This window comes from Lepisma saccharinum, chromosome 7 (genome assembly GCF_977018435.1).
Source record: "Lepisma saccharinum chromosome 7, izLepSacc3.1, whole genome shotgun sequence".
Lineage (NCBI taxonomy): Eukaryota > Metazoa > Arthropoda > Insecta > Zygentoma > Lepismatidae > Lepisma > Lepisma saccharinum.
The window spans coordinates 3,415,739-3,437,346 of record NC_139235.1 but is presented as its reverse complement, the minus strand read 5'-3'; the positions used below and the strand labels follow the sequence as shown (position 1 = coordinate 3,437,346).

At 42.7% G+C, this 21,608-nt stretch overlaps 1 long non-coding RNA gene across 1 annotated transcript in view; it reads left to right on the top strand.

Annotated features, from left to right (window-relative positions):
* The window catches only part of LOC145989682 (uncharacterized), a 172,130-nt gene that overhangs the window by 26,838 nt on the left and 123,684 nt on the right, over window positions 1-21,608 (top strand). Inside the window, exon 3 of the long non-coding RNA XR_014441881.1 lies at window positions 1,102-1,146. This is a non-coding gene — a long non-coding RNA (uncharacterized LOC145989682). The remainder of the gene's footprint in view (window positions 1-1,101; window positions 1,147-21,608) is intronic.

Below are 21,608 nucleotides of genomic sequence, written 5' to 3'. Positions count from 1 at the left end.
CTGTCCGAAACTGATGCAGCTAGGCTTCTTTGCGAGTGTTCTTTAATTATATCATCACTCATCGCATGTTCGCAATTAGCCAGAAGTGGCGGAAAATCGAAGCAAAGCAAACCAGATCAATCACTCTCTGCTCCTCTTTTCTTCCTCTTCGCTTTCTTCATCCCTCTTTCCTTCTTCTCCTTCACTCCTTTTTTCGTGCTCTTCTGGTTAGTGTTGCCTGACCTGATAATTCGTGTGTGTTCGTGTCCCTTTATCCATTTCATCTACTCATTATAATACATCCTGGTTGTCGCGGTTAGCCGAAAGGGATCATAAAAGCGACGTAATAAACAAGGCATAGTTTTCTTCGAAGCTGTAGCTGTACAGTTCAAATTTGTATTGGATCAGAGGGAGGGGGTGCAGAACGCAGATGGGGGATTCCCCTATTTCCTTTTTAAATACCACAACTTTTTTTTTTAGAGTATATTTCAGTTAAGAACAACAATGCAGGCCTACACAGAACAACAGCTTTGTTGATTTTTTATTATGTTTGGTTAATATGTTTGGTTAAGCTTTTCTGGCAGCCGTAAATACATGATATCGTAGTTTTTACCAGGGTTGTTAAATGTCCAGGAGTTTTAAATAAATTTAATTCCGGTCCAGGAGAGAAAATCGGCAAGCGTAAATCGGTTCTGGACCGTAAGGAACCTTCTTATCTGTAAAGTATTTGAATTCCATCCAGGAACCTTTTTTCTGGATAAATTTAAATTCGGTCCAGGAACCTTTTTTCAATGAAACAATAAGCAACTTGGACCGAATTTAAATTGTGTGAGAACAAAGATTCCGGTCCTTCAGCGGGACCCAATAGAATTCATGGGTTCATGGACCTTAACAACTCTGGTTTTTACTATATTTTATAATTTTGATAAACCGTTAGGTGAAATTAGCCTGACGTGCTTGAAATTGATTTAAAGGCGCTTGCACATTACGCAATCGACACTAGCGCCACTGCTTTCATTCCGAAGCTCGGATCAGTATAGTTTTTCTCTTTCTTTTATCCATGAACATACTGTAAGATCCCCAGGTTTGAATTTCACTGAAGTATTTTTTATTTTGTTTCAGGTGAGTTCAGCTGATGCTATGGTTCTGTGTGGTCATAGAATTAAGGTCAGTACAATTGTAGTGCCAATTGATTCTTTCTAGCAAGTTGAATTGGTATCCTGGTGTAGCATCGTCGGGTGAGAGTTAAGATGTTTCTTGCCTATATCTTGTGGTGTGATATGAATATCTTGGTCGTGGATGTACCGCTCAAGGTCCCACAAGTTCATTTCAGCAGCCATGCTGAGTAGCGTGGCTTTATCGCATGCACTGCATTACTACGCGCAAGATGCATGCACAAATGAGTTTTAATAACCAGTAGCGTTTCCCAGAAGAAATAGTTCTTTCCCTATGTGTTAGTTCGGCCTTAGTTTGTCCCATGAGTATATTGGTCACGGCTGGTCTCTCTCTCTCTCTCTCTCTCTCTCTCTCTCTCTCTCTCTCTCTCTCTCTCTCTCTCTCTCTCTCTCTCTCTTTCTCTTTCCATTTCCCATGTTCTTTCCCCTTCTGTCTCTTCCATTTCCCATTTTCTTTCTCCTTCTGTCTCTTCCATTTTCCCCGTCTCTCCTTCCTCTGTTTTATTTCTTTCTTCTTCCGAGAGAGAGGGAGAGAGGATAGGGGGGAAGAGAGGGAGCTGTCCTTTTCGGTATTGGTATCGATGGGAATCGGTGAGATTATCGGCATGGGTTAAATGTTGGTTTGAGTTGCTGTTTTAAGTCCACTTTATGCACAGTAAGGCTAATTGGGACTGGACCTACAGTTTAAAGTGGGATCCGAACCACTTGTGCCTCCACCGGGTATCGAACCCGGGACCCCTTGATTACAAGGCAATGACGCTACCACTGCGCCATGGGGGAGGCCCTTAGGGGTTAAATGTGGTATCGGCTCAGCCCTAATTATGATTTGTGCACATAGCAAGTACTATAGGCGTATTTTACACCGGAAATTTAGATTGGGGAACGGTTTGACACGAAACCATATTTTGCCAACACGTCATCAGTAAAGACGGATTTAAAGGGGAAAATTGTACTCTAACAAGGACAAAAAAAGGAAATGAAAAAGGACCACAGTTAATTTTTTGCACTCCTCTAAAAATATTATTTTAAATGAAAGCACAATATATACCATTCATATATAAAACGGATACATTAAATTTCGTATGAAGCAAAGTAAAAAATGCAAGAAATTTAATGTATTTGTTATTGCTTAAGCCCAGTTCGCATTGTTGCAACAGTCGCTGCAACATGATCCCAACACTCATGGAGGGAAGGGAAGAAGACGCTTGTCGTTTCTTCTCTCGGAGCTGCACCAAATACACAATTGTTGAATGTTTTGTTCAAGGAAAATACAATCGTACAAAATATTTGATACATTGTCAATAAAGGGACCAATGTATTTTTTTAAAAAAAAAATGTAAAAAGGGAATATAGGCTGAAAAAGAGGGGGAAGGGATATCAAAAACATGTAATCTTGTTGGTGGAAGATAAGTTATCAACACTGTGTTGAAAAGAAACAAATCCCCTTTAAAATCCGGTCTCTAGTCATCAGATTTCATGTAATCATCACTATCCTCAGCGGTAAAAGTAAAGTGCTCCCCTGTGCTTAGCACCACGCCATGAAGGCGTATAGGGGGTGTGAGGGTAACGCCCCACACTTTCTTGATTCGGTCGTGAGTGGGGGTGATGTGATCAGCACCACGCCCCTGACCGCCTTTACCCCCCAGGGTTTCCTCCAGGTACCCATGTTGTTCGACGCTGGGTGGGCGCCGGGGCCGCTTCCAACGTTAGAAAAGTTCCCGGATTTGAACCGGCCGGGGATCGATCCCGGGGCCTTTAGCATGGTAGTCAGACGCGTTACCGACTGAGCCACCAAAGTATCGGAAAACGACTCGTAATAGTGTGGCCACGGCACTGCCTTTGCTTTTGAACATTTGCAGCGTCAAGTAATGAAATAATCGTGGTATCACTTTTCCAATATGGATCTATCGAAGTCTAGAAACAAAGGACGAAAATTTCCAGGTGATACGTGGCTAACGAGAGGCGAGCGTGTGGGTGGGTGGAGACAGGTGACTCGCTCCCAAAACGGACGGATAGAGCTTGCCCCTGCATACCCCCTTCTCCCCCTGGCCCCGCGCGCATAGGAGTTATTACTAATGCAAATTGTGTTGCTAATGAGCGAGGGGAGAGAGAGAAGATCGTTACGGAGTCTTCCGCCGCGAAAATTCCCCCGGGGCGTGGGAAAATTTCCCGTAGACGTGGCAACGTCGCGCAACGTCCGTCGTGTGTACGCGCGAGCACGTCTGGCGTTGTTCCATTGACTCAGCCTGCAGTCAGGGGTGTCCAAGATCTTTTCACGGCGGCCCAAGATGTTCCCGGAGACCTTTAGCTTCCTCGGGAGGCGAGCAGGAAAGGCAGTGACGAAGGGAAATTTTTTATTCCTGGTTTTCTTTTTGGGGAACTGGGAAGGTGGGACGGGTAGAAAGCGCCAGCAATCAGCTCACGACAGTGTGGCGCTATTCTGGATAAATACTTCTGTATTCTTCAATTGATTAAATAAATCTGTATTCGGCAGCTGGACAACGAATTCTGGTTTCTTCAGTACGCTATCGAACTTTAATGGGTGCACGAATTCTAGATTCGGCAGTTGGATAATGATTTCCAGATTCTTCATTCGGTTAACGAATTCAGGATTCTTCAATCGGTTAAGGCTTTCTGGATTCGGCAATCAGCTAACCAAATCTACATTCTTCATTTGGCTAACGAATTCTGGATTCGACAGTGGTATAGCGAATTCTGAATTAGCCAATTAGCTAACGAATCCTTGATTCGACAGTGGGATAACTAATTCTGAATTAGCTAATCTGCTAAGGAATCCTCGATTCGACAGTGGGATAGCGAATTCTGCATTAGCCAATGGGCTAAGGAATTCTGGATTCGACAGTGGGATAGCGAATCCTGAATTAGCTAATCGGCTAAAGAATCCTGGATTCGACAGTGGGATAGCGAATTCTGAATTAGCTAATCGGCTAAGGAATCCTGGATTCGACAGTGGGATAGCGAATTCTGAATTAGCCAATCGGCCAAGGAATCCTGGATTCGACAGTGGGATAGTGAATTCTGAATTAGCCAAATATAGCCAATTGGCTAACGAGTTATGGCTTCCTCGTGGCTATCTTCACGCTTGAAATGTCCAACCTACTTGAGCGGTAAATGTAATGCGCAATAAAAAAGCTTAAAATGTAGGTAAAGTGCTGGTTGAGAGAGAACGATCGCATTGACAGCTTTCCCCATGAGTTTCACTTTCTTTATTACAGATATTGAAGTTTTTTGCCAGTCAAAAGAGAGGGCATTGTAAACCTCGTATTCGTTGGTATTGCATTAGGGGGTACTGCACTTTCCTGTTCTACGCCACTGAATAGCAGTAAAATGCATTCAATTCCAGGGTTTATCCACAATTTCCCACCTATGGGGTGTGTAAATGTGAATTTAGAACAAAAATTATCTATCATAAATTGAGCCTTTGTGAACAATTTTAAGGACGTGTTGAAATTTTGTGAGGGTGTATGGGGAAATCAGTAATATAAAATAATGATACAATGGAACGCATGAATGCAAGGAATGACTCAAGTACTTAAACAGCATGCCAGTGTGTGTCTTCCAGTGGTGTGCCCAAGGGGGGTTGGTGGGGGTTATACCCCACCCTTCCTTTGGTCAAGTATTCCTTAAAAAAAAGAACGTCAAACGCAGGGAAAGATGGCAAAATGAGAACTAACTACTTAATAAAGTATGCGCAACCCCACCCCCGCAACTTTCGACACTCCTGAGCACGCCACTGGTCTCTGCATGCATGTTGACGCTTCATTCTTCTCTTGATGCATTAAAAATGCATAGGAAGTTTTCATCAACGACGAACCAAGAAACCAATAATGGCATGCATGGATGCATATGAAATGCATATTAAAATTGATTGATTGATTTGGTGTTTTAAGTCCACTTTATGCACAGTAAGGCTAATCGGGACTGGACCTACAGTTTAAAGTGGGATCCGAACAACTTGTGCCTCCACCCTTGATTACAAAGCAACGACATGCATATTAAGAGAAATGCATTTATACTGTTCTGTGCCTTCTCATTTTGTTTCCCTTCTCTCTCTCTCTCTCTCTCTCTCTCTCTCTCTCTCTCTCTCTCTCTCTCTCTCTCTCTCTCTCTCTCTCTCTTCTCTTCTCTTCTCTAAAAAAGAGAGAGAGAAAGGAAGAAAAACTGGAGAAAGGAGGAATTCTCTTTTATCTCTCCCTCTCTCCCTCCTTCTCCCTCTCTCTCCGCAGAGAGAGAGAGACGGAGAGAGAAAGGAAAGTGAGAGAGAGAGATATGTAGTCTTCTTTCGTTGCTGTGAGGTTTCCCCACTTACAGAGTTTTTGGCGAGGCTGTTCGTGTTCTTGGTGTACGACAGGGCGCCATTGTCCTTCACGCTTTTCCATTGCACGACACTAGGCGGGCCTCATGCGTGGCGTACAATGCAATCGCGTGTTGGAGGTCACCGCTGAGACGGCAGCGGTAGTAAGAAACATTGACAAATGCTCGAAGACACACTGTTGAACTAAGCATTTCCATACGAGCATGTCATTCCCAAAAGTACCCCTTCTCCTCCCCCCTAAATAACCCCTCGACTGTTCCGATTTACGGGCCTCCCGATGGCGCAGTGATGGCTTCATGACTTGTAATCAAGGGTGGATGCACATAGGGGTTCAGATCCAACTTTAAAACTGTAGGTCCAGTCCCGATTAGCCTTACTGTGCATAAAGTGAACTTAAAAAAAAAAAGTTCCACGGTCTTTCCTGTCACGTCAGCCGGCTAGCACAGACGCGCTCCGACGCCAGGGTTCTTGGGTTCGAATCCAGATATGGGCGTGCGTTGTTTGTGCTTCATCGATTTCGCAGTTCGCCGAAAGTGGGCAGAAAGCGACGGTAAATAATAAATATCAAATCAAATCGTATGTCGTCACTGCAATCACATTTCAAAATACCCGTTCGTTGTAGAATTAGAAATTTACAGCTTTTTAAAGGGGGATGTTTCTCGAGTCATGGCGTGTGTTCCCATTGATCAGGTGATACATTAACTGAGGCGGCGCCAAAGGGGGCCCCTAGACGGTCAAGGCCACAAAATCAGCGGGCCCAAACTGTCAATATGTAATTCGAAAACGAAAATGCATGGATAGTGACGTGTATATATATTTGATGATGCTGCCCACCTAAATGTTTTACACCCACCCACAACGGAAAGTGTGGTGCAGCCACTGTAAATTTTGATGTGAAATAGAAAAACAAATTTGCAGGAAACCCACGAGTTTTGTCGTGTTTCTTTGCATCCTGTGCATATATGCTGTATAATTAAAGATTAAGCTTTACTTGAAATGAACGTATAGAATGGAGTACTTGATCGCCTGATATTAATAAGAAAAGAGGTTAGTGTATAACACATGAAAGGAAAGTGGAATGATTTTCTATCAATATCTTAGTTTTCCCTCTATTCGTCTATTCGCTTGTGCTGTCACCCTGTAATCATGAACCTGGGATTCGATTCCCAGCGGCGCATTCTCCTCTACTTTTTCTCCATCTTCACTCTTCTTCTTCCTCTTCTCTTTCGCTTTATTATTCTTGCTCTTCTCTCCTCTATTTTCTTGTCATGCTTTTTTCCATTTTTTTTTGCTCTGCTCCTCTTATTTGTGCTTTTCTTCGCTCTTCAGCTTCATTTTTCTACTTCTGTCTTTCCTTTACTTCGTTCGTTTCTCTCTCTCACTCTCTCTCTCGTTCTTTTTTCTGCTTCATTTTTCTCCTACCTCGTTCTTTTTTTTGCAGACTAACGAGCTTCTGGCGTGTGGACTCTCAGCCAGTAGAATTCTCTGTGGGACACTTGTGCTGTTCTTTCCTTGTGTGTTTGTAGTTTTTCCTTTCATCCATTTCATCTTACGACCAAAGATCCTCATCTTCACGATTAACCAAAAGTGGCAGAAAGGCGAAAACTTCATTCTTTTCATGTACCTCGTTATTTTTTCCTATCGCGTCCTGTCCTTCTACCTCGCTCTTTTCTTCTACTTCGTTCTTCTGCCTCGATCCCCTCTTCTACCTCGCTCTCTTCTTCTTCTACTTCGTTCTTCTACCTCGCTCTCTTCTTCTTCTACTTCGTTCTTCTGCCTCAGTCTTTTCTTCTAAATCGTTCTTCTGCCTCAGTCTTCTCTTCTACTTCGTTCTTCTACCTCGCTCTTCTCTCCTACTTCGTTCTTCTACCTCGCTCTTCTCTTCTACTTCGTTCTTTTCTTCTAAATCGTTCTTCTGCCTCGATCTCCCCTTCTACTTCGTTCTTCTGCCTCGCTCTTCTCTTCTACTTCGTTCTTCTACCTCGCTCTCTTCTTCTTCTACTTCGTTCTTCTGCATCAATCTCATCTTCTACTTCGTTCTTCTGCCTCGATCTCCTCTTCTACTTCGTTCTTCTACCTCGATCTCCTCTTCTACTTCGTTCTTCTACCTCGCTCTCTTCTTCTTCTACTACTTCGTTCTTTTCTTCTACTTCGTTCTTCTGCCTCGCTCTTCTCTTCTACTTCGTTCTTCTGCCTCGCTTATTTCTTCCACCTCGCTTTCCCCCTACTTCATTCCTTTCTTCAACTTCGTTCTTGTATTTAATCTCGTGCTTTTTTTTTATGTCGCTCTTCTATTCTGCCTCGTCCTTTTTTTCTCGTTCGCCGCTTTCTTCGTTTTCGCTTTTAACTCGGTTTCCTTTTTGATTGAGACGCAGAGGTAAGGAGCTCCGTTGCGAACAGCATACCTCGCGTAATCGTACACCACACGTAGTTAAAGGGTGGACACAAAAAATGATGGCGAATACGGTAAGAACGCAGGAAGACAAATGACACGAAATCCACGGGCAGCGACCGCTTTCGGCGGGCAATGCCACGTTGCAAGAAAGCAAAGAGGATTAAATTAAAAGAATGGGCGACTGCAAGAACCACTTTGGTAATTAGATATCTGTTAGTCCCCTCTGAGGGGAGGGATTCCCACAACGTCAACCCCGTTTTTTATTGATTTAAAAAAAAGCCCGAAATGATTTACGACGGTGGTTTCCAAACTGGATTTGGCATTGGGTCATTAGGGGTTCGGCACAAAGCTCTCCTTAATGGAGGAAATCATTCCTTGTCGCTTGGATTCCATCATTCGCTCTCCAATATGCAGCAGCTCTGGTTTCGCCCAGTGGCGTACTAATTGGAATTGTTACAGTGCTCTCCCCCCCACCCCGGAGCCTGTAATTTGATTCCCCCCCCCCGTATCGTAACTGTAGAGAAGGATTTCAATGCCGGATTATGTTTCCTTTCGATGATGTCTGAGAGCAGGCTCGGCTCGTAAATGAGGAAGCCTGTTTCTGCCTAGTACTGAGTCACGAATGCTCTTTTCTGTCTGGTGTCGAGTCACGAATGCTCTTTTCTGTCTGGTGTCGAGTCACGAATGCTCTTTTCTGTCTGGTGTCGAGTCACGAATGCTCTTTTCTGTCTGGTGTCGACTCACGAATGCTCTTTTCTGTCTGGTGTCGACTCACGAATGCTATTTTCTGTCTGGTGTCGACTCACGAATGCTATTTTCTGTCTGGTGTCGACTCACGAATGCTCTTTTCTGTCTGGTGTCGACTCACGAATGCTATTTTCTGTCTGGTGTCGACTCACGAATACCCATTTCTGTCTCGTGTCGACTCACGAATCCCCATTTCTGTCTCGTGTCGACTCACGAATCCCCATTTCTGTCTCGTGTCGACTCACGAATCCCCATTTCTGTCTCGTGTCGACTCACGAATGCCCATTTCTGTCTCGTGTCGACTCACGAATGCCCATTTCTGTCTTGTCGACTCACGAATGCCCATTTCTGTCTTGTCGACTCACGAATGCCCATTTCTGTCTTGTGTCGACTCACGAATGCCCATTTCTGTCTTGTGTCGACACACGAATGCCCATTTCTGTCTTGTGTCGACACACGAATGCCCATTTCTGTCTTGTGTCGACACACGAATGCCCATTTCTGTCTTGTGTCGACACACGAATGCCCATTTCTGTCTTGTGTCGACTCACGAATGCCCATTTCTGTCTTGTGTCGACTCACGAATGCCCATTTCTGTCTTGTGTCGACTCACGAATGCCCATTTCTGTCTTGTGTCGACTCACGAATGCCCATTTCTGTCTTGTGTCGACTCACGAATGCCCTTTTATATATATCGTGTCGAATCACGAATGAAACTTTATATATATCGTGTCGAATCACGAATGAAACTTTATATATATCGTGTCGAATCACGAATGAAACTTTATATATATCGTGTCGAATCACGAATGAAACTTTATATATATCGTGTCGACTCACGAATGAAACTTTATATCTCGTGTCGACTCACGAATGGCCGTTTCTATCTGGTGTAGAGTCGCGAATGGATTTTTCTGGCTCTGTGTCGACTCACGAATTCTTGTTTTGGTATGTAGAGTCACGAATGCCCTTTTCGGTCTCGTGTCGAGCCCAAAATGTCTGTATCTTTCTCGTGTCGAGCCCAGTGTATCTTTCTCGTGTCCAGCAGCGAATGCACGTCTCGGTCTTGTATCTAGTCGCTACTGCTTCCTCTCCCACGTGGTCATGCGATTGGAGGTGATTCAGTCCCCAATCTCCCCAGAAATGACTTGCGGAAGGAGATGAAAGGGGGGGGGGGGGTTGAAGACCAGTAACTGGAAGGCCCGGTCCGGAAGTTAGATCGCCCCTCCGCAGGCAGCGCCAGGTGGCGTAGTCTCGTTCTGGGCGTGGCTCACTTATTACAGGTCCCGCGTTTCTCATTTCTAAGGCTCATCTAGCTTCCAGGTCGTCCCGCGCGCCCCTTCAAATCAATTTGCATATTGACGGGAGACTCGGGCACCTACTTAACGTGACCGAAGCAGCCGTCAGTCCTCGGGGAGGGGGTTTTGAATTTTGGATGAGATTTTGTGTATTTCATGTTTTCGGTTCCGGAAAGGGGAGGCGGGCATTTTAGAACAGTCGGTGGCCAGACTTCTGCACTCTTTGGATCAGAGCTTCGTGGAGTTCGCATTCGGTTCGTGCAGCCTCGGAAGAATTGGAATTTTGTTTAACTTCCGAAGTTGACAGAAGTCGTGCGTTTTGCGGATCCTTTTCGACCTTGAAATAACTCGGCTTAGCACGTTTTTACCTTTCTTGGTGCAAAGTCTTGAATCTTCGTTGAGGTTGCACGATTATGCATATACTGCGGTCAAGGGCTTAAAGGGTTGTGTAGTGTGGTCAGTGGCATATACACTGCTACCAAGGGTTTATATGCAGCGATCAAGGGCTTGTATACTGTAACCAGGGGCTTGTATACTGCGACTAAGGGCTTCTATACCGCGGGCAAGGGATTATATGGAACGATCAAATGCTTATATACTGCGACCAAGGGCATGTATATTGCGACCAAGGGCATGGTATACTGCGACCAAAGGATTATGTGCGGTAGTCCAGGGCTTATATACTGCTGTGAAGGGCTCATATGCAACGGTGAAAGGTTTAATACCGCGGTGAAGGGCTTACATACTGCTACCAAGGGCTTGTATACTTCTGTCAAGGTGTTATATGGAGCGGTCAAGAGTTTACATCCAGCGGTAAAGGCCTTACATACTGCAACCAATGGCTTGTATACTTCTGTCAAGGGCTTATATGGCGCGTTGAAGGGTTTACATGCAGCAGTGATGGGCTTACATGCTGCAACCAAGGGTTTTGTATGCAGCGGTCAAGGAGAGCCTCCAAAGGGAGGAGCTAATCAGGTTCGCCCTTTTGAAATGCATAAACAAAAAATGTATCAAGTTTTGAAAAAATGGCGGGAATTATATGTAAAATAAATTATGTACGCATCTTCAAAAGCATGAAATGGATAAATAATTTCCAAGAGCAATTATTATCTGGTCAGCCACCCCCGTTATACATTTTTCCAAGAGACTTAAGTGTAAGTAATTGAGTTATATCAGCATACCTGACCTAGAGGTGTGAAGTTGTTGTCTTGTATAGACAGCAAATGAGCTATTGAACCTACGAAATATGCAAATGTTAAAAGAGGTTAGAAATTTTTGAAATTCTTATTGCTTATTCTACAAGATAATTGCATGATATATTCAAAGTAAAATGACAAACGAAGCAAATAACAAGCATTGGTGAACAACGTTTATTTATTTTTCTCTCGCAGTGCCTCTGTCATGCTTGAAGGGCGGATTTTGTTGATTGTACGTACCTGACATATGGCAGGGAAAATGGACGAATACACTTTTTTCGTAAAAAGATAATTTAATTCTAATTATTTTGTGCAACGTAATCACCAGTACCGCTGAAAATGCCCTCGTTTAAACACGAATAACATTATCTAACTATTCATGGAGTCATATTTATGAGAATTTCAGTTGTCTCTCTCCAAATCTCCAAGAACCAATATTTCAAGGTCATCTGGTGTGACGTCACATTGTGCTTTGCCAAGCCGTTTTGCTTTACAAACGAATAGGGCTACCAGCATCAAACTGCAAACTTGTTTATGCAAAACATTCATAGTATTGCAGATTATTAAAGACACTGTCCGTCTAACCATTTCTGGGAGCGATTGCAAAAACATTATGGCAGTCGCCACTGCACGCTGGCTCGCGCGCGAAAATGAATCCTCTGAATTGATTTTCGTTCCGCCAGAGTTTCCCCGAGTGTAGTCAGTACGGTTGTTCGGAAGAGTACCAGAGAAAAGTGCACATTATCTTTTCCACAGCTTTCGCTCCCCCCCCCCTTCTTGCCCCCTTAATTTCTTTTGTTGCCTAGCTACGGAACTTAATTTAAAAAGGTGACGTGAGTATTGAACTGGTGGCGATGTATAGTTTCACTTTACATTGACTTCGTGGCATTGTCAACAGATATGCTTGCTACCATGGGAAAAACAGGGAAGGTTTGTACGCAGTGTTGCCAATTCAGACTTATTAGTCTGCAAAATGCAGTCCGAGGTGTAATACATGGAAGAGAGGTTGACATTTGGGTGGTTTTACGGAAAGTATCCTAAGGGGGGGGGGGAAGGAATTCCCTCCCTTTTACTTCCGGTCACTGGGAGCAATTATAAATATCCAATTTTTTGAACTGTAGTAAGAAAAACAGTGGATCCGACTGCAGCAAGAGGTGATGGACCTTGGTCATTGTCATAGGTCGTGCATTATGGATGAACGCCCGGTGGTGTCCGAGCGCGTTAACTGGTCAAATCTCGATTTCGCCATCTAAGGTCACGGCTTCGAGTCCTGTCCTGTGTATGGGTGTTTTCTGTCAGTTCGTTCGTCAATTTCATCTTCTCACTCATCCCCATCGTCTACGATCTGCAAAAGTGGTAGAAATGCGACGCTAAATATTGAAAATACAAATACAAGTGTATCATGGCTGTATGGTGAACAGTGCAGAAGCGAGACGTGGCTTTGCGTTTGTATAAGCAGAGTCTTAAACCGTTATTTGCAACCGTCACGATGCGCGCAACCGTAAGACGAGCGATGCGAGAACAGTGCCCGTAAATACACTTGTCACTCCGTCCTGCCGGTCACCGGGACGCAAAAACCAACCAACCCCCTCCCCTCCCTTAACCCTTCCGCTCCCCCTAAAGGCCTCCAGCGGACAAAAAGCCTTGCAAAAACAGCGTAATCCAACCGTGAAAAATGGACCACCTCAATCATAGGATACTCTCATTGTGTCTGCCGTGCTTAGGACGAATTTCGTAGGGCGTTACCTCTCACTGTATTTGTCCGCGCTATATTGATTCGCCAAAGCAAATAGTCCCAGGTCTCTCTTGCGGCCTAATCCCGCAATTTTCCAGAGAGGCGGGTTGCGGTATAATTAATGACCATGTGACCGGGGCTCTTTGGGCCCGTCCGCTCTCTCTGGCTTGGGCGTACACTCTGCCGGATTTCAGACCAGCGTGCAAAGTCCAAGTTGGAACTTGAAATCATGGTTGTTAAAGGTTCAGGAATTTTAAATAAATTCAATTCCGGTCCAAGAGGGAAAATCTGCAAGCGTATAGGGTTCTGGACCGCAAAGAACCTTTTTATGTTTAAAGTATGTCAATTCGTCCAGGAACCTTTTTTTCCGGATGACAAATATATCGTTAATATAGGGTGTTCGTATAGGACGCCGAATTACTATTTTTTTTTAAAAAAAAAAAATAGTTATACTTCACATATATCTAAGCAGTAACATCTCCCATGTACGCATGAAAGACAATGTCAGGCATATGTCCACCCCTACTGACTCTGCATGCATTTATACGCTCCACCAAATTATTGATAACCCTCTCGCAGATGTCTGTCCCGATGCCTCCAATCACCCGCATGATTTCCGCCTTCAGTTCCAAAAGGGTTCGTGGTTTCACAAACCCCCCCAATAAGAAGAAATCACAGGGTGTAAGATCACACTCCACCTGCCAAAACACACACCACACAGTCGTTCTCAGCGGATGGATGGATTTCACGTTCCTCGATTATTGGACGATTTTCGGAAGGAAACCACAACAAACTAGCCAAAACAATTAAGGCTACATTAATCGGCATGACAACAGATACCAGCATTGGTAAGAACAGGTCTGCCAACCTTGAAACAAAACAATAGCACTCGATTCAAATTCGGCGTCCTGGGGGTGGGGGTGAGAGGCGATAATACGTAAGGTTGAAATAAAGAAAACATCAGATTGTATCCTTGTATTTTTGGAAAGTTCACGTTGAAAACCGGGAATTATACTTGAATTTTATCATGGTCCAAGAGTGACCATCCTGTTTTAAGAAATAGTTCATGATATATTTGTGATAGCTGTACAGCTCATAATACAAGGCCCCACAACTTTAATATAGCAACTACTTTGGGTAGCATAACTTGTATCACTCCATCGCGCATTGGTGTTCTTTGTGAGTGCCACTTCATCAATTTCATCAAATCATCACTCACCCTCATAGTTGGGATTAGCCGAAAGTGGCAGAAGAGCAAATTTAAATAACAAAAATATAAAATGCGAATTAAAATGTTCTTTGAAAATATAATTAGATGTAGAATATTGAAATTTTTATATGCTCTATCAGATTAGCAGTATATTAAAATTCCTCTTAATACTATGAATTTAAAACTTTATTACTTAATATTTTTAAAATTGGGGTTTATGCCCCCCGACCTCTTACAGCTTCCACTGGCCCTGAGCATAACTTCTCTTCTCGCTTGAGTTACTTCCACTATTTCAGTGCGTTTTGAAACAGTTGAACTGTTTTATCTTGAAAAAAAGAAAAGTTTTTTTTATATATATCTACAGAAGTAACAATTTCAGAATTCTGAACGAGGCGTGGGTTTTAGCAACGTTTGAGGCATTCACCCCCTCCCCTTTTTCCCCGCAGCGAGTTTCTCCACAAGTGCAATGCAAAACTTGTAACTGCATTTCACCACGTCAGGGATTTTTATTTTTTGTTGCATTGTAAGAGTGTCAAAGCACGGTGCTTCCTCAATGCCTCTCTCCACAGTCGGTGTAGTTTTATTTTATATGAAGTTATTTTTTTGTTTTTGCAAAACATTTTCCCGCCCAGGAGCGCTCTTCCGAGGTAACGAGGTGAGCTCTGGCTTCCCGTGAAATACTCTTAGTATCCTTCTCCTCATCACAGTGCCCTACATGGAAAATTTTTCAAGAACACTACAGGCTGTAAAAATAAAGAGCGATATATCTATGGGTGCGTCTGTGTCTTTCTGTTTGTGTGCGTATCGCTTGTGTGTGTTACAAAGAAAGGGGGAGAGCAAGAAAAGACAAACACACTGGGAAAGAAAGAGAGAGAGGACAACGATACACACATCGATACAGACAATGCACACACATCGAGACAGACGATACACACACATCGAGACAGACGATACACACACAGATTCGGACACAGACGATACACACACAGACGATACACACACAGATTCAGACACAGACGATACACACACAGAAACACATACGCTGACGATACACACACACATGAACACATACGCTGACGATACACACACACATGAACACATACGCTGACGATACACACACACATGAACACAGACGCTGACGATACACACACATGAACACAGACGCTGACGATACACACACATGAACACACACGCTGACGATACACACACAAGCAGATAGACACTGACGATAAACGCACATAAACACAGACGTAAAGTCATGGAAAAAAGTACTTCCCCCATAGAGGCTTAATTAATACCAGTAGTCTTTTGGGAAAGTATTTCTTTTCACGACTGCAAGTACACACGCACAGACACAGACGATAAGCACACAAACAGAAAGGAACATAGATAGTACAGTAATGGAAATAAATTATTTACCCATAGTTCTACAGACAGAGCATCCACTTCCCCACAACAAAGACTTACTTAATGCTCTCCTGAGACTACACAATAATATAATCTATCTAAAAGTGTACTTCGCATTAGAACCTCAACTTTTTTTTTAATTATAACAATAGACACATATATAATTGACAGGGATGATACCCCTCCAAAAGTTACTTGAACCCGTCGCCACTGGGGGAGAGTGAACCAACCCATTCATTGTTTCTATTCAATACGCATGTCAGTTATTGCACAACCTTCATGCAGTTTTCTACAAGCCTGAGCCAAAGAGCTGTCGGTGCATTGCATATGCTGTTTCTGCAGTGAGTTGTAACTGTCATTTTTTCTGCAGAGCTGAGTGGGCACCTTGTCAAGATTTTATGCTTCTTCACAATTTATATGGGAAGTGTTGTCCTTTTATTTTTTTCTCCCTGCTCCCCCACCCTCTCCATCGTCTTAGGTCTTAAAAAAAATGAAACGTGATTTCTTGGCTTTGCCTTCTTCCGAGTCTTATTTGCACTTCACTGCAGTGATGGTAATCAGTTTTCATAACATTCCCTCCTGCAGGGCAAAAGTTTCAGTTTTCCTTTGCTTTACTCGTATATCATTCGCTTTATGTTGCTTTTAAGACTAAAATGCATTTCAGATTTTATAGGGACTCCTCGTATGGCGCAGTGGTAACGTGCTCGCCTTGTAATTAGGCGTCCCGCGTTCGATACCTGGTGGAGGCACGTAGTTGTTCTGATCTTACTTCAAACTGTAGGTCCAGCCTCGGTTAGCCTTTCCGTGCTTAAAGTGGACTTAAAACCAAACAAACTCAGATTTTAAGCCAGTGGCGGCGCTAAATGAGGGGCCAGGGTGCGCAACCCCCTGATATTAGTTGTTCCAAAAATGTTTTGAACACCAATGTTTAACATTGCTCTCTCTCTTATGAAATGAAAGCCTGCTTAAAATTGTATATTTCTCACATGTAATTCATTGCATTCGCAGGAGTTTAAATTAGCTGACCTTCGTGGCGGAGTGGATTCTCGGGTTTGAATCCCGGCCTGGGCATGGGTGACTGTACTTTCATCATATCATCACTCATCCTAAACTTTGCGATTAGCCAAAACTGGAAGAAAAGCTAAGTAAAATAAAGAAAATCGACCGATTAAATCAGGAATTTACATTAATTGTTAAGAGTGACTGAGTAAATCTGACTGGTATAGGTCATTGCAAAATACAGTAACTTCAAGCTAAGGTGGTGTTTTTAAGGGAACAACGAGACAAAAGAAACCTAGAGATATTAGTCTCTATCAAATAGTTTTACCCACGTCGAGTCCACTTTTGAGAAAATTTCCCTCTTTCCCTCCAAAAATATCTGTACTCGTAGGAAATACTTTTGAAAAAATCCATTTTTCCTCCAAAAAATATCCTTACTCCAAGAGAATACTTTTGTTAAAATTTCCCTCTTTCCTACAAAATATCCCATTCCTAGGAGAAAATTTTCCCCTTTTCCTCCAAAAATATCCGTACTCGTAGAGAATACTTTTTGAGAAAATTCCCCTCTTTACCTCTAATAATATCCCTACTCCTAAGATTTTTTTTTTAATTTCCCCTTTTCCTCCAAAAATATCACTTTTTCCTCCAAAAATATCCCTACTCCTAGGGAATACTTTTGAGAAATTTTCCCTTTTTCCCCTCCGAGGGAAGCTTCGCAACAGTCACAGTTGCAGTTCATGCGCTTGGCCGTCTGGAAATATGAAAAAAAGCAGGTGGAACTGATTGCACCTTTTTTCACCTCTTACTCAAGGACACGGGAGTATTTCCGTGAGGGTGAGACGCTCTCGACTTACATACCAGCCCGCAGTCTTTTTAAGAGGCCATTAAATTTGTCTCGTTATGATTTACACACGTGTAACACAATGCGTATGCCTTGCTGGCTCTTTCGGACACGGTTTCCATCTGATCGGGGCAGTGTTTGCTCCCAGGACGTACAGATGGGTGTGGTGTGATCAACACCACGCGCTCTTGCAACTGCTTACTTTTTACATTTGGAGGCTGGGCAGGGTTGCCAGAAACGTTTTAAACAGTGTTGTTGTTATCAAAACACGTCCTTTCCCGTTGGACAATTAGTTATTGACGTTATTTTGTAATCTCTTGTTAACTTTGCGTGCGTTTGCTGTGTTCCTTGAATGCTTGGCCTATTTCTGGCTTGCAAATGCATAACTGCCAATATACTCACGGAAACAATCTCAGAATGAACAGCTTCCCACTAAGTCATGCATTCTTGTATTGAACAGTAATCGTTGACCACTAACTTTTTGTTGCGGCGTGTACTACAGCAGACGCTCGATGCGCGCTGGAGCTTTCTTCTACTGCGCACCATGCGGCAACACTGTCGCCATAAGCCCCATACTGGACTCTTTTAAGTTGGGACTCGCCAATAGCAAGCCTACCAACAGCGTAGGGCGTGAGGTAGAGGTCCAGGGATGGGCAGGGGGAGATTTGCCACTAGGCTATCTTTGGCTATAGTCTAGAGGGGCCGCACAAGGGCGGGGATAGAAGTTTGTTTATTTGTATTTTCATAATGCGAGTTGTACGCTGTACGCACTACATACACCTGACATTTTACTTTACACACACTTACTCTTTCCTTACAGTCATGTATTAATATTGTAACCTCTTTACGTTAATATACAGATACTGTTAGTAGTTGATCAGGTATAGGAAAATTAGAAAATTACACATAATAAGTATGGTTTATAGCAATCAAAGTTATGTGTCTGGTTCCTTTGGTGTCCAGTCTCTATATACCTCTATTCCAATCTTTCACTTCTCACACAAACACCCCCCCCCCCCTTTGCACTATTTCTCGGGCTGCCTTTCACACTCCCATTATCCCCTCTTCTTTATGTTATAACGGGTGTTTACACTTTACGTTGCATGATCACTAGGGCTAGGATTTTGATGACCTAAAAATTCGTAAAAAATGCCCTTAAAAAGATGCATTTATGACCTAAAAATTGCCAAAAAATGACTAAAAATGATCTAAAAACCGTTAAAAATTCCAAAGTAAAATTTTATTTGCACTTCAAATTACAGCAACTCTAGTATGCAACTTTTGACAAATTATGAGAGGTTACTGTTCAGTTTTGAGTTGCAGTGTGTAACGAATATTTTCTGTAAATTTTCGAAAAGAAATGAATAACGATTGTCAGCTAGCACACTTTTATACATAGAAAAGCTCCTTTCAACATCAATAGAGGTAATAGGGGCATATTTAAAACATACAATGTCACTTGGTTCTAATTCGGTTTCAGAGTCTGGCAATGAAAACCTTTTCCCACACAATACGTCACGAATAGAACATATTATTGTGTATCCTGCATTTTTCCCTAGCACTTTCTGCATCTTTTCTCTCACTTGTATTCCAACAGTACCTGGAACTGCTTCCAAATTATCCTGAACTTTGTTAAGGACATTAACTTGATCAACCAATGTAGCTCCAGATGTCTCGAGTGAAGTTATGGCAGAAGGTAGGAAGCCGAAGTTGGACTTTATATAGCATAATTTTCCCTCCATTTCGGGATCAGCCAAGAGTTCCTGTGCTTGTCTCATACACAATGCTTCACTGCTGTCGAACGAGGTTACAACTTTTTTCCCAACTTTATAATTTTCACAATAGGAACCACAAGCCTCTAACCATGTACCCCATCTAGTAAGAATAGGAGCTGGTGGCAAAGGCACATCAGGTGCATGAGACCTAAAAGCTAACACTCGTGATGGGGACTTGAGGAAAATCTTCTTAATGTTTGCAATCAATTGGTCTACATCAGGAAAGTGACTTCGCAGTTCTTCAGCAATACGGTGACACGCATGTGCAAGACATGTTACATGTACCATTTTCGAGTACAGACCTTTCAGAGAATTCCTTGCTTTAATAAAGAATTAAAGAAGAACCATGTGCGGTGCCGCATCTGTTACGAAAAGCGACGAAAAGCAACACCTTGTCATATTGAATGCCGTCGGGCCACAATAACTGCATCGCGTTATTGAAAACTTTGCTGATCGTTGAATAATTCACTTTTTCTAGACATTCACAATTTATTAGAAACACTTGAGTAGACTCGGATTCCTGCATCGTACCAATCACTACATTTGCAATGTACCGTCCGAGTGAGTCGGTACTTTCGTCAATTGACACCCATATATTTTTACCATGAATTTTCTGCCGAATTTGATCCATTGTTTGGTTGTAGCATTTCTTGACATAATTTTTCCTTAGCGTGGAAGAATCTGGTATCGATTTCCCAGTATGTTTTTCCAAAAATGCTCGAAGTTTAGGATTATTTAGTTTACTTAGAGGAATGTCAGCTGCCTTGTGTTTCTCGCGGTTGACATGTTGCTCCACCGTGAATTTCTTTTCCGCAGCAACTCTTCCACCACAAAGCTGACAGAATAATACTGATCTGTCCGTACTGAACGTATTTTCACCATACTGGGACACAAACTGTTTTAATTTGTACTGTGTACTTTTCTTGGTTTTTGGAATCTTGTCCAATGCTTCGAAAACCTGCTCTACTGAACACTGCACCAAAGTAAATTCTCGCAATAAACAGGAACTTCGACAATGGCCAGATCACACGTTCCATCCATTCACTTTCAAGGAACACAGCAATTGGTCTGAGCAGATTAGAAGATAAGATTAGGCAGGGCAACGACTTTCTTCTACTGGGGCAAAATTGCGAGCTGTTTTGAACTTCTAACAATTGAATTTCATTGTAAGGAAATCGTTATATTCTTGTTGTTTATTTTCTTCTGAGACGGATGGAAGGTAGCTGCGGTTTCATATATTTTAAATTGTCTAGGGAAGATATGAAAAAATAGGATATTTATTCATCTTAATCCTTTCACGTTAATGCTGCCCATGCACTCGCAGCGTACAAGTGCTCTGGAAAACTAAGAAAATAAAAAAAATGACCAAAAAATGACTTAAAATGCCAAAAAATGACTTATACAACCCGTAATGGCAAAAAATGCAAAAGAATGCCCCAACAAATAGTGCTTAAAAGTTTCAGCACGACATGAAACATATAAATATTAAAAGATTTGGGTTTCTTATTCACCAGAAAAAAAGATGCAATTTCATCAAAATCCTAGCCCTAATGATCACTAATTTCGCTGTCTTCTCTAATAGCTTTCCCCCATCCGTTCTCTTACTCCCACAGGTATTTCCCCACTTGTTGTCCCGCTTCTTATCTCTCTATTCTATCGTTTACCACTTCTATCACCTCCCTCGGTGTTAAGTTTTTCAGAATCTTGTCCCTTAGGTCACGTGTAGAAGGGCAGTTCAGGAGGATATGCTCGTCCGTCTCCTCTCCATCGCACATAGAACATATCGTTTCCCCGTCTTAGTTTCTCTTCCTTAATTGTTTCCATCCCCCTAGTCTGAACCATGCCAGCGCGCCTCTTTCCTTTTTCCCACTGTTCCCTGATTGAGGACTTCGTTTGGCAGTCTGCTGTTATTTCTTGCCTGTCGATGTCTCTGTCTCTGATTTGATTTTCTGTTGAAATGCCTCCCCCCCTTTCCTCCCTCTTCCCATACCCAACCCATTCCATTATTGTATAAGAGATTCTTCACTTCCCAACCCCAGTTGTGAACGTTTTCCTCCCTTGTCTGTATTTCTAAGCATTGTCCCCTCAGCGTAGTTTGGCTCTCTAATGATAATCGCATCCAATATTTAACAACCCTCATCCGTGCTTGTACCGTGTCCCTGTTCAAGCCCAATTCCTTGTGGATCCCACAGTTGGCCGTACCTCTGCTTACGCCCATTACCCTCTTATAAAATTCTCTTTGTGTGCCGGTTATTGTGTTGTAAGGGGGGATAGAAGTGACTAAGACCATCTACTATTAAAATTACTTAATATTGTGATAATAGCAAGTCAAAACATGTCGTCAAGCCCTTTTACTTGCTTATTTCATGAAAAAAGGTAGAAGGAAGGAGTTTCTAGTTTTGTAAATTACTTCTTACATCATGACCCTATTTTCAGTTCTGTATTATAACCGATATTCAAGTGTAAGTGCAAGGTCACGCAATAGTGCTCCAACATAGCAATTGTTCCTCGAAGA